The sequence below is a fragment of the Pseudophryne corroboree genome, chromosome 9 (assembly GCF_028390025.1).
Source record: "Pseudophryne corroboree isolate aPseCor3 chromosome 9, aPseCor3.hap2, whole genome shotgun sequence".
NCBI classification, from domain to species: domain Eukaryota; kingdom Metazoa; phylum Chordata; class Amphibia; order Anura; family Myobatrachidae; genus Pseudophryne; species Pseudophryne corroboree.
Genome location: NC_086452.1, coordinates 38,446,888 through 38,463,665, shown reverse-complemented (window position 1 = coordinate 38,463,665; position 16,778 = coordinate 38,446,888). Strand labels below are relative to the sequence as shown.

Here is a 16,778-nt window from a genome sequence, read left to right as displayed (position 1 = left end):
CTAGGCAGGCTACGCTTTGTATCACCGGTTTCCAGAATACGCACACAGCTGAAAACCTCTTACGGCAATCGCGGAATGGCTTACCCCAATTGGACTCTCCTGTGGATTTGTGGCATCGGACAGCGCCAGCAATATTGTGTGTGCATTAAATATGGGCAAATTCCAGCACGTCCCATGTTTTGCACATACCTTGAATTTGGTGGTGCAGAATTATTTAAAAAACGAGAGGGGCGTGCAAGAGATGCTGTCGGTGGCCAGAAGAATTGCGGGACACTTTCGGCGTACAGGCACCACGTACAGAAGACTGGAGCACCACCAAAAACGCCTGAACCTGCCCTGCCATCATCTGAAGCAAGAAGTGGTAACGAGGTGGAATTCAACCCTATATATGCTTCAGAGGTTGGAGGAGCAGCAAAAGGCCATTCAAGCCTATACAATTGAGCACGATATAGGAGGTGGAATGCACCTGTCTCAAGCGCAGTGGAGAATGATTTCAACGTTGTGCAAGGTTCTGCTGCCCTTTGAACTTGCCACACGTGAAGTCAGTTCAGACACTGCCAGCCTGAGTCAGGTCATTCCCCTCATCAGGCTTTTGCAGAAGAAGCTGGAGACATTGAAGGAGGAGCTAACACAGAGCGATTCCGCTAGGCATGTGGGACTTGTGGATGGAGCCCTTAATTCGCTTAACAAGGATTCACGGGTGGTCAATCTGTTGAAATCAGAGCACTACATTTTGGCCACCGTGCTCGATCCTAGATTTAAAACCTACCTTGGATCTCTCTTTCCGGCAGACACAAGTCTGCTGGGGTTCAAAGACCTGCTGGTGAGAAAATTGTCAAGTCAAGCGGAACGCGACCTGTCAACATCTCCTCCTTCACATTCTCCCGCAACTGGGGGTGCGAGGAAAAGGCTCAGAATTCCGAGCCCACCCGCTGGCGGTGATGCAGGGCAGTCTGGAGCGACTGCTGATGCTGACATCTGGTCCGGACTGAAGGACCTGACAACGATTACGGACATGTCGTCTACTGGCACTGCATATGATTCTCTCCCCATTGAAAGAATGGTGGAGGATTATATGAGTGACCGCATCCAAGTAGGCATGTCAGACAGTCCGTACTTATACTGGCAGGAAAAAGAGGCAATTTGGAGGCCCTTGCACAAACTGGCTTTATTCTACCTAAGTTGCCCTCCCACAAGTGTGTACTCCGAAAGAGTGTTTAGTGCCGCCGCTCACCTTGTCAGCAATCGGCGTACGAGGTTACTTCCAGAAAATGTGGAGAAGATGATGTTCATTAAAATGAATTATAATCAATTCCTCCGTGGAGACATTGACCAGCAGCAATTGCCTCCACAAAGTACACAGGGAGCTGAGATGGTGGATTCCAGTGGGGACAAATTGATAATCTGTGAGGAGGGGGATGTACACGGTGATATATCGGAGGATGATGATGAGGTGGACATCTTGCCTCTGTAGAGCCAGTTTGTGCAAGGAGAGATTAATTGCTTCTTTTTTGGTGGGGGTCCAAACCAACCCGTCATTTCAGTCACAGTCGTGTGGCAGACCCTGTCACTGAAATGATGGGTTGGTTAAAGTGTGCATGTCCTGTTTATACAACATAAGGGTGGGTGGGAGGGCCCAAGGACAATTCCATCTTGCACCTCTTTTTTCTTTAATTTTTCTTTGCGTCATGTGCTGTTTGGGGAGTATTTTTTTGAAGGGCCATCCTGCGTGACACTGCAGTGCCACTCCTAGATGGGCCAGGTGTTTGTGTCGGCCACTAGGGTCGCTTATCTTACTCACACAGCTACCTCATTGCGCCTCTTTTTTTCTTTGCGTCATGTGCTGTTTGGGGAGTGTTTTTTGGAAGGGCCATCCTGCGTGACACTGCAGTGCCACTCCTAGATGGGCCAGGTGTTTGTGTCGGCCACTAGGGTCGCTTAGCTTACTCACACAGCTACCTCATTGCGCCTCTTTTTTTCTTTGCGTCATATGCTGTTTGGGGAGTGTTTTTTGGAAGGGCCATCCTGCGTGACACTGCAGTGCCACTCCTAGATGGGCCAGGTGTTTGTGTCGGCCACTAGGGTCGCTTAGCTTAGTCATCCAGCGACCTCGGTGCAAATTTTAGGACTAAAAATAATATTGTGAGGTGTGAGGTGTTCAGAATAGACTGAAAATGAGTGGAAATTATGGTTTTTGAGGTTAATAATACTTTGGGATCAAAATGACCCCCAAATTCTATGATTTAAGCTGTTTTTTAGGGTTTTTTGAAAAAAACACCCAAATCCAAAACACACCCGAATCCGACAAAAAAAATTCGGTGAGGTTTTGCCAAAACGCGGTCGAACCCAAAACACGGCCGCGGAACCGAACCCAAAACCAAAACACAAAACCCGAAAAATTTCAAGTGCACATCTCTAGTGGAAACGTAGCACAAATGCTTTTTTGTGACATCACTCATCTTTGTACAGGTGCACTTTCAGTGTTCTTACAGGTAAGTGCATGGAGCAGATGAGATTGTTATGGGTTACATGGGGGTATATTCAATTAAGGTCTAAATTGCCATCTTGTCGAAAAGACGGCAGTTTTCGACTTTTTCAGGTCAGAAGGGGTTCCTACCTATTCAGTCCCCAGCATTTTTATTCGACAAGTCGGGGAATTCGAATAGTACGTGAATTGGCGGTATAGCTGCCGATTTGCGTACTCCTGAGGGAAACGGGGCCAAATTTGACTGGTTTTGGCCCCATTTCCGACCATCTCAGTTCAACTTAAAAAAAAGTCGAACTGAGATGAGGGACCTGAGAGGAGGGAGAGCAGAGGGCAGATGCGGGAGAGCCGCGGGCAGACGGGGAAGAGCCGCGCTACAGCACAGCGCTGCAGGAGGATGTGTCATAGCCGCTGCTCATGGCAGTGTCCACCCGGCTCCAGCAAGTGAGGTCACGCTTGCTGGAGCCAGGTGCACGCTGCCGTGAGGTCTGGCGGCTGTGGGACATCCTCCTGCAGTGCTGCTGTCCCCCGATGCCCGTAGCTGTCCCCCGTCTGCCCGCGGCTCTCCCCCCTCTCCGGTCCCTCATCTCAATTCAACTTTTTTAAAGTCGAATTGAGGTGGGATTGAATAGGGGTTGTCTGATCCATTCCGACAAATGCGTGTCGGAATGGATCCGACCTTACTTGAATATACCCCTTAGTCTCTAATGCAAAGGGTTGAGGTTGAGACAATTATGTTCATTATCTATTATTTATAAGGCACAACAAGGGTTCCACTGCCCAAATCAAAGGGGACAGAACAAATAACTTGCATAAGTACAAACTGACATAGACCAGTTCACAACTTCCCATAAATGCCTATGCTTCGCTCGCCATGCTTCGGGCATGGTGCCTTCGCTCCGCTCCACTTCGCTCGGCACAGATTACCGTTCCAATCGTAGTCCACCTGGATCGTTAAGTATGAAAAGGTTCCAAAAAAGAAAAAAATTGTGAAAAACTCACGTCGACCTTTTTCCATGTCGACCTTGTTCTTGACGACCTTTTTCCATGTCGACCTTTTGTCCATGTCGACCTAAGGCATGTCGCCCAATTGGCGGCGACCTAAGGTGTGTTGACCTTTTTGTTGTCGACCTGGAGTCCAGATACCCATTGATTTATGGTTATTTCAGTCAGTTATTTCAGGTCATTAAAGTTTTCATCTACATCCATCCAGTAGAAGTTCTGCCTGGCGCATTCCACCGTGAGGTCCAACCAACCCCAACCCCCTAGTATGTCTTCTGGGATCCAATGTTACCACTCTGAAGTTTTCTGCCAAATACGTCCAGTGGAAAGCCCAGAACGGGCTCTCTGGGTCAAAGTTCTGCCCAGCGTACACCAATGGGAAGTCCGACCGGGACCCTAGCCTCCCTAAAACCTGGGCAGGATCCAACTGGACCACCTCACGTTGGTTTCATTCTAATTGGTGCAGGGGTGTCCAAATGCATAACCAAACAGACAAAAAAAAAAAAGAACAGACCAATTAATTTTATATATAAGATATATATGTGGCCGTGGCCCCCGAATCGGATGGATTTTTTTTTTTCGTTTAAACCCTGCCAGTATTTTAAGTTGAATAATGATGGGTATGTGTACTAAGTATGGTCCAGATCCATCAAGCCAAGTAGGAGCCTATGAAGAACAAACATACATACATATTTTCACTTTTAGTATATATATACAGGTTGAGTATCCCATATCCAAAATGCTTGGGACCAGAAGTATTTTGGAGATCGAATTTTTCCGTATTTTGGAATAATTGCATACCATAATGAGATATCATGGCGATGGGACCCAAGTCTAAGCACAGAATGCATTTATGTTTCATATACACCTTATACACACAGCCTGAAGGTAATTTTAGCTAATATTTTTAATAACTTTGTGCATTAAACAAAGTGTGTGTACATACACACAATTCATCTGTGTTTCATATACACCTTATACACACAGCCTGAAGGTCATTTAATACAATATTTTTAATAACTTTGTGTACTGAACAAAGTTTGTGTACATTGAGCCATCAGAAAACAAAGGTTTCACTATCTCACTCTCACTCAAAAAATACCGTATTTCGGAATATTCCATATTTCGGAATATTTGATATGGGATACTCAACCTGTATAGATTATTCCCCTCCTGTGAAATAGCAGAAAATAATAGGTCACCCAAGATACCGTGCTCGGAATAGAAGCCCTTCTGTCCTTATATGGTCATAGAACCCTTTTATGACGTCTGATATTCTCCTATTGGGTTTATTGTCACTTCATGGGAATGGGCTCATGGGGGTCATTCTGACCCGTTCGATCACTGCTTTTTGTCGAAGCCGAGCGAACGGGTCCCTACTGCGCATGCGCCGACGCCGTAGTGCGCAGGCGCATGCCAGACGGCTGAAGGCCGTAGCAGGGCTGCGATCGCCTCTGCCTGATTGACAGGCAGAGGCGATCGATGGGCGGGAGGGAGCGGTCCGGCCAACGCAGGAGTGGCCGGACCGAACGGGGTGCGGGCCGCAGCGGCTGCGTGATGTCACACGCAGCCGCTGCAGGCCGGGGAACGATGAGTAGCTCCCGGTCAGCACGCTAAAGCTGCGCCGGGAGCTACTCTTGAAGTGCAAAGGCATCACCGCTGTGCGATGCCTTTGCACTTCTGTGGGGGAAGCCGGCACTGACATGCGGGGCGGACTAGCCCTGTGCTGGGTGTATCCCCGCATGTCTGAGTAACTTATCGTAGCTGTGCTAAATTTAGCACAGCTACGATCAACTCCGAATGACCCCCCATGTCTTTAGGGGATGCAGTCAATTTACCTCCAATCAAAATCCCGACAGTCGAAATCCCGACAACAATTGACCGACGGTCAAAATCTAGACAAGGTCAAAATCCCGACATGGACAAAATACCGACATTTAAAATACAGACAACGTCAAAATACTGACATGTAAAATGCCGACAGCTCAAAATGCGACATGATTTTTTCATGATTTTTTCATTGAAACCGACTTGTTCATACTTTACCACCCCAGTGGACCTGGAGATGGATTATAATAGTGTGCCCGAAGCATGGCGAGCGCAGCGGCACACTTATATGGTGTCCATGTTGACCTATGTCGACATACACACAAAAACCAATGAAAAATGCATGTCAGTATTTTGACCTGTCGGCATTTTACATGTCAGTATTTTGACCTTGTCGGTATTTTAAATGTCGGTATTTTGTCCATGTCGGGATTTTGACCTTGTCGGGATTTTGACCGTCGGTCAATTGCTGTTGGGATTTCGACCGTTGGGATTTTGATTGGAGGTATTTTATACCGATCCTGTCTCTAGGAACTGTTATATAAGCACGGAACCTTTCCGTAATGCCTGGCTGCTGAGCAGCACACTGCAGTAACTCCTGGCTGTTGTACGCTACAATCAGAAGAATATTTTCCTTCCTTTCCCTATTGTGATCTCATTCTTAACAAGTTTACTCAGATATTGCTCTGCTATTTACTCACTTAAGAGCAGCCTGCGAGATAATGAGTCTCAGTGCTGGCATTATCGGGAATCACGCCACATTTTACCTCTGCTCTCCCTAGCAAACAGCCAACGCTGCACGGAGAACGTGGCTGCACTTCTACAGACTGGTTTGCTGAATTGTGGACAGACTGAGGCTTCCAGTATGGGCGACTCTTCATAATTTGCCAGTGCCCTAATAATTCAAATATAACAGTACATGGGTGTAAGGGTAGATTGACATTGGATCAGGGCCGCCGATCAGGTGGGCTCAGGTCAGGGCCGGCTCCAGGCATGTTCGACTAGAGCGGCCGCGCGGGGCGCCACTCTTACAGGGCGCCGCACGCTGCGGCCGCCATATTCCTGCCTGGAGCCAGCCTCTGTGTGTCCCACTCCCGGCCGCTTGTGTGCGCTATGCAGCGCGCTGTGCGGCGCCGGCGTCTGACGTTGGACGCCGGCGCCGCGCAGCGTGCATAGCGTGCAGACAGTTTCGATCCTCCGTCCGCGGCCCGCCCGCGCCCACAGCAGTATTCCCGGCTCCCAGCAGCACCGCAGTGTCAGTGACAGGTAAGTTAAAATCTGTCTGGCACTGTGTGGGGCCGTTTATGTTTCTGGCACTGTGGGGGCATTATTTTTCTGGCACTGTGGGGGCATTATTTTTCCGGCACTGTGGGGGCATTATTTTTCTGGCACTGTGGGGGCATATCTGCACTGTGGGGGCATTATTTTTCTGGCACTGTGGGGGCATATCTGCACTGTGGGGGCATTATTTTTCTGGCACTGTGGGGGCATATCTGCACTGTGGGGGCATTATTTTTCTGGCACTGTGGGGGCATTATTTTTCTGGCACTGTGGGGGCATATCTGCACTGTGGGGGCATTATTTTTCTGGCACTGTGGGGGCATATCTGCACTGTGGGGGCATTATTTTTCTGGCACTGTGGGGGCATATCTGCACTGTGGGGGCATATCTGCACTGTGGGGGCATTATTTTTCTGGCACTGTGGGGGCATATCTGCACTGTGGGGGCATTATTTTTCTGGCACTGTGGGGGCATTATTTTTCTGGCACTGTGGGGGCATATCTGCACTGTGGGGGCATTATTTTTCTGGCACTGTGGGGGCATATCTGCACTGTGGGGGCATTATTTTTCTGGCACTGTGGGGGCATATCTGCACTGTGGGGGCATTATTTTTCTGGCACTGTGGGGGCATATCTGCACTGTGGGGGCATTATTTTTCTGGTACTGTGGGGGCATATCTGCACTGTGGGGGCATTATGTTTCTGGCACAGTGGGGGCATTATGTTTCTGGCACTGTGGGGGCATATCTGCACTGTGGGGGCATTTATGTTTCTGGCACTGTGGGGGCATTTATGTTTCTGGCACTGGGGGCATTTATGTATCTGGCACTGTGGGGGCATATCTGCACTGTGGGGGCTTTTATGTTTTGTGGCACGGCGGGCATTTATTTATCTGGCACTGTGGGGGCATTTATGTTTTGTGGCACTGGGGGCATTTATGGATCTGGCACTTATGTATCTGGCACTGTGGGGTCATTGATGCATCTGGCACTGTGGGGGCACTTATGTATCTGGCATTGTGTGGTCATTTATGTATCTGGCATTGTGGGGGCATTTATGTATCTGGCACTGGGGGCATATCTGCACTGTGTGGCCATTTATGTATCTGGCACTGCTGGGGGGCATGTCACGTGTAGCTGGCACTGCTGGGGGTATGTCACGTGTAGCTGGCACTGCTGGGGGGCATGTCACATGTAGCTGGCACTGCTGGGGGGCATATCATGTAGTGTATCTACTAGGCGTCTGTGGCTAGGCAATGTGTCTATCGTGCGCTGCCTGGCGCAAAGTGTCTATCGTGCGCTGCCTGGCGCAAAGTGTCTATCGTGCTCTGCCTGGCGCAAAGTGTCTAACGTGCTCTGCCTGGCGCAAAGTGTATAGGAGGTTCTACCTGGTGCAAAGTGTATTAGCTGCACTACTATGTGGTGTAATGCGAATTGCCACTATTCTGTGGTCATGCACCTTCCCCACGAAGCAACGCCCCTAAATTTTTGCTGCGCGCCTTCGGCGCGCACTGTCCCTGCTTCAGCATGTGGGTGGAGGAGCACCAAGCATTACAGTATGTACATCATTTTGCCCTCCTTACTTAAAAATGTGCCCTCCTTGTGATCAGCACCCTGCCCTAAAACGTGAACACTATCATGTGTAGTTGGCACTGCTGGGGGTCTATTGTGTGTAGCTGGCACTGCTGCGGGGCATGTCATGTGTAGCTGGCACTGCTGCGGGGCATGTCATGTGTTGCTGGCACTGCTGCGGGGCATGTCATGTGTAGCTGGCACTACACTGGAGACATTGTGTGTAAGGAACACTACTGTGGCTGTTCTGCATAAGGCTGCTAATTGTGTGCATAGAGGGGGTGTGAAAAAATATATTTATTTATAGTTTAATAATATGAAGTTACGAGGCCACACCCACTTTCCCAGGAGGCCACGCCCACTTTTCCCGAAGCGCGCGCGCCTTCGGCGCGCGCATAGGGGTTGGGGGGCGCTTTTACATTTTCTCGCTCAGGGTGCTAGTATGCCTGGAGCCGGCCCTGGCTCAGGTACTGGTGCTTAGCGACACATGGTGTACAATCCTATGATGCGCATGCAGTGGGGTTCGTGGTTGTGGCATTGCGGGGGGCCGTCGTTATGTATCCCCGGCACTCCCGCCCCCCACAGCCTGGGTAACTTGTGCACCCCTCCTTCCCTCTTGGTGCCCCTGCATGGGATAAACTGGCGTGTAATCATTAAACTAACACTGTGTCAACAGTCAAAAGGTTGACACCCTAATGTCAACTGCCACAATGCCGGCACCCAAAATATTGACACATGAAATGTCAACACATTAAATCAAAATGTCGACAGTAGAAATTTTAGAGTTAAGGTTTAAGGTTAGGATGAAAATTGGGTATCGACATTACATACCTGTCGACATTTTGAACATGTTGACATTTTGGACCCGATCCCATTAGCCGCGAGTCCCCTTGCAGCGCAATTAAGTGCGGTTATACACCTCCCTAACTGTGCCTCCAAACTCGCTGATTTTTGTTTGCACCTTTATAGGGCTGTCATTCACATACATATAGTGTCGGCACTGCAGCACAGTCAACGGTCGATATATCTGCAGATAGATCAGAACATCTGGCTGTGTGTATGGGCGTACTCTTGCTGCAGGGGCCGCCGGTGACTGACATCTCAACATGTCCACCCAGTTGTGACATCAGGCACGACACATCGGGCAGACGATTGTTAAATGTGTATGCACTTACCAATCGTCAGATAGGGCGGCGCGGATCGGATAAACGGACGGTCTGTCGGCCAGGGGTGTACCCAGCATTATGCCAGGTAGGCATTGGAGCAATGTCGGACCGGTTTGCCGTTTCGCAATGACAAATCAACTACATCGCTCAATGTGCACGTGTGATTTGCGCGTTCCCACGGTCGTAAGCGACAGACGTTCGTTGGCCCTGTTGCATGACCAACCAGATGACGATAACGACCTGTGTTATGCAAATGAAGATCGGAACGGTGATCATTCCATCCTTCATTAAATCTTTCCAGTGTGTACCGGCCCGATTGGCCGCCCCTCCAGTGTGTACCCGGTTCTAGACTTACATTGTTCCTGCCAGTGCACTCATCACACAGCCGTTTAATATATATGATATGGCAGTCTTATTTGCTTTACTACATTCTCATTTTTTTATCTTTTTTAATTCATATGTCTGCAAATATTTTCCTTGTTTTACAATCTATCAGCCTCATAATTATTATAAAGTTCATTTGCTGTGACCCATCCAGAGAATAACCCGTGCGTACGGCACAACCAGATATCTGTTACGAGGGTGGGGAAATGAAGATGATAAGGTCAAACGCTGGAAAATAATGATTTAATGAGAGTTAATGAAAGTTAATTATGATTCTTTCTCAGGCATTGGTGTCTCGGCTAGCGTGTGAAGGAAAGATCACTGTATGTATCTGTCTTTCACTGATTAGAGAGCGAATACTAACAAAAGGGTCTTGTAACAGAGTAACGTCGTGTCACAGTGTGTCAACCGCATATCATAGTGGGGGGGGGGGTATTTTACTTTGGATAGAGATAAAGTGGAGAGAGAAAAAGTACCAAGAGATGCAATTAGATGAAATTAGTACATTTCACACATTTTCCTAAATTCATTCATTTGAGCCTTCAGGCAGTAGCTCCTAAATTTGGGAAATAGGTCACTCAATGCATTTAGTTTGGCCGAAACTATCAATTAATGTTAATAAAAGAGTGATTACTATCTGGTGTTTCAGAGTTTCCGAAGAATCGTTTTTCAAATTTTAATAAAATTTCTCCTATAGATTTTTATTTTCTTACAGAAGAGTAAATACTAAATATGTGACTTAATTTTTTTAAATATATTTTTATTGACGATTGACAGAGATGACATCAAAACAAGAATATTCTTATACAGAGGTCTTCAAACGTGGTTCTCAAGGCACCCCAACAGTTCAGGTTTTGGGAGTATCCATGAGGTGCTAATTCAGTCACCTGTGGCCAAACATGACATAAAACCTAGACCTTTGGGGTGCCTTGAGGACCTCTGTTCTGATGAAAAAAATATCAGTATAAAAGGGCAAATTAAAGTCATATAAAGACAATACAAGAAATATCTCATCCAGCGTTAAATAACTAGAATTATCACAAAAATAACAAAATAAAAAAAGAACAACAAAGACCTGATCATTTGGTTAGGGTTAGGAGGGTAGGTGGGCTATAAAGATATGTTAGTTCAAATGGGACTTGAAGAACAACCTCATCTTTGTTCTTTGTGGCAGGCCATAAGAAGCAGCTTTGTAATTACCATTATCCGTGTGTTTATTTTTCAGACTGCAACAAGTCACATGACACATGATGTAGTGAGCAGAGAGGCTTTGGAATGCCCCTCTGAGCTCTCTCTGCACTGTGCCATCTTTCTTCTCCTGCCTTTGCCATCACATGACATGATGGGAGTAATTCAGACCTGATCACTGCTGTGCGTTTTCGCACAGCCGGCAATCAGATCTGAACTGCGCATGCGTACGCACCGCAATGCGTCGGAGCGTTGCACAACAGCACCGGGCATCGGTGCCTAGCGACGGGATGATGCGAAACTACCGATCGCACAGGCGATCGCAAGGTGATTGACAGGAAGTGGCCGTTTGTGGGTGTCAACTGACCGTTTTGCAGGAGTGTCTGGAAAAACGCAGGTGGGCTCAGGAGTTTGGAGGGAGGGTGTCTGACATCAGCTCCGGCCCTGATCACCAGGAATCCATTGCAGCGGCTGAGTAAGTCGTGGGCTGTGCACAAACTGATGTTTGTACAACTCTGCTAAAGAAGCGAATGCACACTTGCATAGGCTTTAGCCCTCCCCCTGTAGGCGGCGACTATCTGATTGCAGGACTGCAAAAAACGCAACCCAGCGATCAGATCTGAATTACCCCCGATAAGAGTTGTGAGACTGTATTTGACTGTTGCAGACTGACTGAGTCTGTAGCTGTCTCTGGCAGCCATTGTTGTTTGCCAACCAGGGATAATTTGAAAAAGAGTTAATGATTTAGAAGAGGATAGCTAAAAAGATGCATGATTACACGGTACTTAACTTGCTCTTTAAACAAAGAGGGGGAAAAAAACTTTATAGAATTGCTGCTTTAACTAAACACCAGTAATAGTTTCTGGTTATTTTGACTTAATTTTGTACGTTCATAATTTTTCTGCTGTGTCCTGCATCATATATTTTTCTTTTTCTTTTTTCAAGATTAAAAAAAAAGTATTGATGAAATGCAATGACAAAACAAAAAGGGACAACTCGCAAAATAATGTAACACTATGCAAAAAGTTATCTTGAGTATGGTATATAACGATGGCTCAGTCCGGTCCAGTGATGTATAGCGGTCTTCCGTGGGGGGGGGGGGGGGATAATGGATTCTCACAATTAATCTTTCATATTTCCATGTGACCTGAGAAATAATATTACTATCTGTGTATTTCTCTCTGCAGTGCGTCCCGCATTACAGGGGGCCATTTATCAAAGAGCGAGTAGTCAGGCAAGTGTAAGAGGGATGACGTCTCTTCCTGCTTCTCATAGCAAACATTAATCAGTTGCAAGGCTGTTCTGTGCGCTCTATCTGTTATAGGACTAACTCCTTCCCAGTAATTCCACCAAACCACTCTGTAACATCACGGCATTTCCAGATTGTGCAAAACACAGCTGCAATTATTAGGACAGGACAATACGATATGAGATGAGCAAATGTCTGATCATTGTTTTTATATATACATATATATATATATATATATATATATGTGTGTGTGTGTGTGTGTGTATGTGTATATATATATATATATTAAAGCAAAATAACTGATGTTTATAGAATGTTTCTATGCAACAAAACTTTAGAAATATATTCTAAACAATGTCAGAAATTAGAATAATACATTAATCCTTATGCATGCCTAACAGTTTAAAGGGCATTTGATGGTCAGTTTTCACTGCTGGGGAATCTGCTACCAGAGATAATGTGGTGCAGGGACCAACGACAGAGGCTACTGTTTGAGTTTACTGGTGACACTTACTGTATCACTGGGATTGGTATGCTTGACCGCCGCATGGGATGCTGAATGTCAGTATACGACATCCCAAGTGGTCGAATGGTGGCAGGGAGGCGAGCGCAACTAAGCCCCTATGGGCGTCATGGACACCCATACAGGGGGATTCACCTACAGTACCTCGCCGGTATCCCAACACCTGTATTGTGACTGCCGGGATCCCGAGGTTCAGTATGCTACCCGCATACCATATCACTGAATGATCCTACTTACAGTGCAAACAAATGTTATTGACCCTTTATGTATTGACCTCCTTATAGCATTTCCATAACTCTGAAATGAAATGACAGGGTCACCGATTCAGTGAGTGCTCAGACCATAACAGCAAGCCCAAAAAATTGCTATAGGAAGCTATTTACATCCATGTATCTAAGGACCACTACCCTCTACTTATTCTTCTTTATCTCTCTGCTGCTTTTGACACTGGACCACCCTCTCCTTCTGCAAATCCTTCACTCTATTGGTCTGCGTGATACTGCCCTCTCTTGGCTGTCTTCCTACCTCTCTGACCGTTCACTCTATGTCTCCTCTCATGACTCCACTTCCCCCTCACTTCCACTAACTGTAGGTGTACCCCAAGGTTCTGTCCTTGGTCCTCCTCCCTTCTCTCTCTATACGTCCTCACTAGGTAAGCTCATTAGTTCTTTTGACTTACAATATCATCTCTATGCTGATGACACTCAAATCTACCTTTCCTCCCCTGACCTCTCCCCTGCTCTCCTCACTCGTATCTCCAACTGTCTCTCTGCTATCTCCTCCTGGATGTCCCAGCGCTTTGTTAAACTTAACATGTCTAAGACAGAGCTGATCATCTTCCCTCCCTCCCGCATAATCTCACCTCCTACAATCTCATTATCTATTGATGGCACAACTATCTCCTCTAGCCTGTCTTGGAGTAATCCTTGACTCCTCCCTCTCCTTCAAACCACACATTCAGCACCTCTCACAAACCTGTCATTTTCATCTAAAAAGTATTTCCAGGATCAGACCCTTTCTGACCCAGGATGCTACTAAGACTCTTATCCACTCACTGGTCATCTCCAGACTGGACTACTGTGATCTCCTCCTGACTGGCATTCCTGACAAATACCTCTCTCCACTCCAGTCTATCCTCAATGCTGCTGCCCGGCTCATTTTCCTCACCAAACGTACTACATCCACCTCTCCTCTCTTACAAGACTTTCACTGGCTCCTTCCCTTTCAGAATCCATTTCAAGCTTCTCACACTCACTTATACCGTTTTTAGACCCAAAGTCGCGGGTCGCAGCTGGGAGCCTGACACAGGTGCTACCCGGCTGCCACCCGCATCTGCCCCCTTTTCCACCGGAGTCACCAATCCGGCATATTACCGGGTTGGTGATGTTGCCGGTGTGACGCGATGGGGGAGGCGCTTGGAGATCACATGATGTCCAAGTGACGCCCGCACATAGAGTGTAAATGGGAAGCCGGGTCGCATCGACCCGTCTACCGTTTATACTGCACAGTTTGAAGGGTTGAACACGTGTTCAACCCCGCAAACTTCCCGAGTTGGAATACCGGGTCACTCGACCCTTTTACACCAGCCAGCAACATGGGTTATGCGTGCTCATGTGCAATAATCCGTGTTACTAGCTGGTGGTGTAAAAGGGGTATTACAAAGCCCTCACCCACTCCTCTCCCATTTACATCTCTGACCTTATCTCCCTTTACACTCCCACCCGTCCTCTTCGCTCTGCTAATGCACACTGACTCTCCTGCCTACGGATTACTTCCTCCCACTCCTACCTCCAAGATTTTTCACGTGCTGCACCACTTCTCAGGAATTCCCTACCTCTCCCTCTCAGACTCTCCACCTCTCTACAAAACTTCAAACGGGCTCTTAAGACCCACTTCTTCACCAAACCCAGACAAATCTCATCCTAACACTCTGTTTCACGCTCTTTATGTACCCCATCTGTGTCACCCCTGTCTGTCTACCCCTCCCCTTTAGAATGTAAACTCTCACGGGCAGGGCCCTCTTCCCTCATGTGCTTATCCTTTTCTTACTTTAATAATAATCAACTGCACCAAATCCAGCAGTCTTCTGCCACCTGATACTTATTCCAGTGTCCTCTGCTGATGTAGCTATGTTTATTTCCCCTGTACTTGTCCTATACAGGTTGAGTATCCCATATCCAAATATTCCGAAATACGGAATATCCGAAATACAGACTTTTTTGAGTGGGAGTGAGATAGTGAAACCTTTGTTTTTTGATGACTCAATGTACACAAACTTTGTTTAATAAAAAAAACAAAAAAAAACATAGTATCTAAGGTTGAAAAAAGACAATTTGTCCATCGAGTTCAACCTATTTGTGGTCTCCTAAATTACTGTTTTACAGAACCTAATTATTATGTCATATAACATATAGCTGTAATAGACATATATAGTTCCTAATGGGTTTAAAATGTGATCCCGGCGGTTGGGATGCCGGCTGTCACATGACCGACGACAGCGGTATCCCGAAGCTGACGATCCCAACACCGGACGGGGTAAGTATTCTACCCCTCCTCCGTCCCCTACCTTTGGGGGTGTCGGCTATGGCTAACCCTGGGAGGGGAGAGGGGGTGGCAATAGCTTACCAACCCCCTAGTGCCCAACCCTATCCCCCCCCAGTGCCTGACCCTAACCCGTACCCCGATGCTCACCTTTTGGGATGTCGGTTGTCGGTGTTCCGGCACCGGCCTCCCGAGTGGCGTCAGGATTCCGGCTTTGGTTACATGTCCGGCGGGATACCGAACGCATCCCTTCCTAGCACACTAATAGGCTACAACATACATAAATCCAACAAAGATAAAACATTCCTAATAAGCAAAGACTGTAAAACGTGACATGCAAATAAATTAAATGTAATACAGCTTAATTCACGTAGGCACGCACCCCAAATACTCCATTACACGGCAATAACATGATTTTTCTCTTATTCCACAGGGGACACTGGCAGATTACACTGGGGTATTGAGGCGTGGCTGGTGGGAGCTGGCACTTATTAAAATGTAGACGTGCGAAGCTTCTTCCATATACAGTTGAAGGGAGAAGAATTCCGGGGCTCCGGCTGAAACACACAAGGTACATACCCACCCCAGAACTAAACCCTTAGGGGAGTACACGCCAAGCCTCTCAGCAACATGGAACAAATTCAGGTTTGGCTGAAGATTGTGGGGGAACAAATCTCCAACATACCATCTATTCCAGATACGGTCATACTTGGATTCAGCATTGCAAGTGATATACGGGTAACACCCTGCTGTAACGTTTACTAAATAAAGAGTTATTCATTAGTGAGTCCTGGCGTAGGTGTGAAAGAGGGGGAACAGAGCAATATATTACTTAAGGAGCTGCAGATGTATTAGGAAACAAGGGGAGTAATGGTATCTCGTTCCTAAATATGACGCACTGTACAACCTATATAATTATTTCCTGAGGTCTGTCCTGTCTCCTCAATGCACATGCGGTGTGACCCGGGGCACACGCTGGCCTTCAAAGGCTCCCACTGTGAGCGAGACAGGACAGACATAGCAACTACAGGCCTGGGGGGGGGGGGGGTGTAGACGACGACTTGGGGGGCCAATGGGAAGCATCGGAAGGGGTAGGTTATGACGTATGATTAAGCGGAGCATGGGGGGAAATTAAAATGGAGCAGGGGGGTGAAGGTACAAGAAGAGCAGAAGTCATACCTGTGGGTCTGACAGTGAGGAGTGGGGCGGACTGAAGTGACATGGCATATACAGGGTCCCTGTATATATTAATATTAAAGGACAGACAGAGTGAGTCAAAAGAGGATAAATATATATATAACAGTGTGCCATCAAGACACAATTCAGATCCGTGTCCTGCATTGTGCAAACTTAGATTTTCCCATTCTGTTCCTGTAAGTAAATGAATACTGGAGATGACTGTTCCAGCGCAAGATTGCATCTTGTAACGTCGTCTTATCCTGCGGGCACTATAGCTACTGTTCAGTTTTCTTATATTCCTTCTCTTGTGAACTTCTTGTGACCCACCTACGAGATACCCAAAGTTGGCAAACTCTTTAACTTCTTTCCAAAGCTACAGCGAG

General features: G+C 47.1%; 1 long non-coding RNA gene across 1 annotated transcript in view; it reads left to right on the top strand.

Annotated features, from left to right (window-relative positions):
- LOC134956651 (uncharacterized) overlaps positions 1–16,003 on the top strand; it is an 82,810-nt gene extending 66,807 nt beyond the window's left edge. Inside the window, exon 2 of the long non-coding RNA XR_010186057.1 lies at positions 15,650–16,003. This is a non-coding gene — a long non-coding RNA (uncharacterized LOC134956651). The remainder of the gene's footprint in view (positions 1–15,649) is intronic.
- The last annotated feature ends 775 nt before the right edge of the window (positions 16,004–16,778 follow it).